The sequence below is a fragment of the Leptonychotes weddellii genome, chromosome 8 (genome assembly GCF_054177405.1).
Source record: "Leptonychotes weddellii isolate Sample4059 chromosome 8, ASM5417740v2, whole genome shotgun sequence".
Taxonomy (NCBI): Eukaryota; Metazoa; Chordata; class Mammalia; order Carnivora; family Phocidae; genus Leptonychotes; species Leptonychotes weddellii.
Window position 1 is genome coordinate 77,676,014 of NC_138376.1, and position 3,845 is coordinate 77,679,858.

General features: G+C 36.5%; 1 pseudogene; it reads right to left on the bottom strand.

Moving 5' to 3' along the window:
• Positions 1-614: 614 nt before the first annotated feature.
• On the bottom strand, positions 615-1,440 carry LOC115941540 (zona pellucida sperm-binding protein 4 pseudogene; annotated as a pseudogene).
• Between the last annotated feature and the right edge of the window lie 2,405 nt (positions 1,441-3,845).

Below are 3,845 nucleotides of genomic sequence, written 5' to 3' on the forward strand. Positions count from 1 at the left end.
ATTTTTTGGAATTAATAAGCTTAAGAAAAATTCCATAGGGTCATTTTTTACTTTCTGCAAATGTCAAGAATTTCTAGGGAGGAAGCTTCATCTGTCACATTTACATCCTAGCTTCAAGACTTTTTTCCTGGTACTCAAGCTTCTCATCAGTTCAAGAAGGTAAAACTCATGCAGATATGTTTCCTTCCAGCAGTACCCAAAAATTAAAGTCTCACTTTCGATCTCAGAAGCCATTTGATGCAGACAGACAGCTAGAAAGGGCATGTCCTAGAGGGCTAACCCTCTCTTTTTTAATGCAATCTGTTTTCATTAATACATTGGCCATAAGTAATTCGTGTCTAATTTCCTGATAGTGAAGTAGGACACTAACAAGGCTCCACAATTAAGTCCTAAAAAGGCCTGCCACCTTCAGAGCTATGGAGTCTATAGGAGAACTTGAGTATTTTTTTTTTTAAAGATTTTATTTATTTATTTGAGAGAGAGAGAACACATGAGAGGGGATAGGGTCAGAGGGCAAAGCAGACTCCCTGCCGAGCAGGGAGCCCGATGCGGGACTCGATCCAGGGACTCCAGGATCATGACCTGAGCCGAAGGCAGTCGCTTAACCAACTGAGCTACCCAGGCACCCAAGAACTTGAGTATTTACGGGGTTTTTCTGAAGAGTCCTTAGTGGCTTGGAGTAGAATTATGGGATTCTTACGAGAAATGCCAACAGTACTGTTCTAAAAATGGATGTCAACACTTCGTCTTCATGACAGGTTATCATACACGATGGTGTCCCAGTAGGCTGACAGACCAATGCATTGCAGTGCAGATACACCAGGGTCCTAAGTTCCAGCTTTGCCATGGAGTTTGCAACGTTGAGTGAAAATGCTGAAGTGCTAGTGGTGAGAAGGAAATGGTAGATCCAAGCTTTCTGCACAAGGGCCCATTGGGTTGGTTAATTATCTCTGGGTTTGAGGCATCCCTTCCCCAGCATGGGCCACTGTAGCTGATGCAGAAGATTTGTACTGGATGTGGCCCAATGCTGACACAGGATCAGCCCTAGGTAAGAGCCTGTTCTGTGACAGAAGGAGACCTCCACATAAATGGTATCCTGAAGTAACCATCACTGGGTAGTCATCAGCAATGTGGTTGGAGCTGTTGTCTTTATCTTCAGCAGTCTGAAGTCCCAGAGTGAGGGATTCAGCTAGGTGTCTGGAACGGGTGGAGGGAGAGTAAGAACCAGGACGTTAACTGGGAAGATGCTGCTCCTTAAAGAGTAGCTACAGTTGACTCCAAAACTGAAGATATTTTCATGAGTGATAGAACCATGGCTCCAAGTTTTCACATCCCTAGCTGCAACCAGCTCATTTTCATTTACTGCCTGATCTGTGGTGATCTGTCTGTGGAACCACAGGAAGTAAATGGAAACCAGAACAGGGCATGTTTTGCCATCATGGAGCTAAAGAGGTAGTCAGCTGTATTCAAGTTAATTTCCTATCAAAATCCTCATTGGTAAAATAGCTTCCATCTTAAGAACAAAAATGTCAATCTTATTTTTCTACAGACTCTTCTCTCCCCAAGTTTCTGATTCATATTTCTGTACCTTCTTATAGACAAACAACTCAAAAGTTGTTTTTTTTTTCCATTTTAATTTTCATCCTGAGCTTTCTGTGCCCTCTATTTACAACCTTTTCTCTTCAATTGGGTTTTATCCTTACCATTCTATCAAAACAACTTTTGTCAAGGTCAACAATGACCTTCATCTTTCCAATCCAGATGTACTGAGAATTCTCACCTTACTCTCACATTCAGCAATTCTTCTTTGAAACACATTCTTCACTTCACTTCTAGATAACAAAGAAATATGTAGCACATGGCCTATTCTTCTTAATCATTCTTGCCCAATCTTTTTCTTCCCATCTTTAACTGTTGGAATTTGCCAGAGTTTAGCACTTTATACACTCGTCATTTACATTAATGTCTTGGTAGTCATTTCTAGTTCCAAGGTTTTAAAATCCCATCAATATAATGATGACTCCCATATTTTAATTCCATCCCATATTCTTATCTAAATTCTAGATTTGTATGTACAATTGCTTATTTGATATATCCATTTTGGTGTCTAATAAGCATCTTAAATTCAAAATATTCAAAACCAAGCTTTCGCTTCCCCCCACCTAAGCTGCTTCTTCGCTGGTATTTTTCTTCTCAGTAAGTGATGGCACAGTTTACCTACTTGCTAAACAAATAAATCCAAGGATCTTTCTTGCCTCTCTTTTATAGCCACTTTATCAGATATTGCTGTTTGTTCTACCTTCAAATCATATCTGAAATTCTCACCAAACTACACTCTACTTTTCTGGCTTTGTGTCCCTGTATGTGATCTTGAACTTGCCCCTGCAAATATCTACAGCCTCATTTCCCAATGCTTCTAATCTCACTCACTCTTCTCTTGCCACACTAATGATCACCAGGCTATTCTAACAGTGCTATTACTTGTTTCTTCTTCAAGAAGAAGGCCTTTGGGATTGCTTGGTTTTTTGAATATGATACTCTTCCCCATATATTGTATAATTGGTAGAGTTCAGTCCCTTGTTTCATTTGTGTCTCTTCTCACATATCATATCTATATAATGGTCCTTCCTCCACCTTCTTTCTTCACTCTCTATACTTTTATTAAGCTTCATTTCTATCCATAGCATTTTATAATATATATTATATTATAATTATATTACATTTTTGTTTATTTACTGTTTTTCTCCCCTACTATTTTAAAATATGTAATTCAAAAGGGCATATTATTCACAAGGTCAGAGTACTTTTTAATTGTATCTGTAGTTCAGAAATGAATTAGAATCTCATTGCATATCTATTAAGTGAACAAAAAAATATTGAGCATCACAGTAGGAATATATGTAGTTCATTAAAACATTGTTTTTGAATAATCATTATCCCTATATATAGGCTTTACAAATACCTAGCGTAAAAATATGAAAATCAACTGATTGAAAGTGAAAATCAACTGAATGGTAAGAATAATTTTTTAATATAATAACTTAGCCAAATACAAATAATTCTCTTTTTTTTAATATTTAATTTATTTATTCATGAGAGTCAGAGAGAGAGAGAGGCAGAGGCAGAGGGAGAAGCAGGCTCCCCGCCTAGCAGGAAGCCTAATGCGGGACTCGATCCCGGGACCCTGGGATCATGACCTGAGCCGAAGGCAGACGCTTAACCATCTGAGCCACCCAGGCACCCCCAGATAATTCTTTTTTAAATTTTATAAAAATATAATTTGATAAAAGTTACTGTTTATGCTTTTCTTATAATTTCTATCAAATCAAATCCTTTAGGCATAAATTCTTGAAGATAAACATATTTCCAGATGCTTTTTACCTTTTCACTTTCTATAAATACATCATGTAATTGAATGGTCAATGATAACTCATCAATAACTATATCTAATATGCAAAAACAAAAGAGAAAATTAATTATAATGGAATCAATATGCACTCCATATCTTGTTTTTCTTGCCACCTAAATTAAATGTGAATTATATTTTCTTTAATGTTTCATGTTTAGTACTTTTTAGTACTTTCATTTATATTTAATTTGACAGAATTTGTTGTTAACATCTCTAAAATGTATAGGCCACATGGTGCGTGTGTTAATGCCTCCTGTTTAGAATCATAACAATTTATTATTTATTAAATGTGTATTTTGCTTTGTATATTATAAACTCCCTAAGGGCAAAACAATCTGTTCTAATAATCACAAATTCTTGATTACTAAATTCAAGTCCCTATAGAAATGTTTTCTTCTAGAAATACAGTTTGTGCACTTTTGCTCAAAAGAACTTC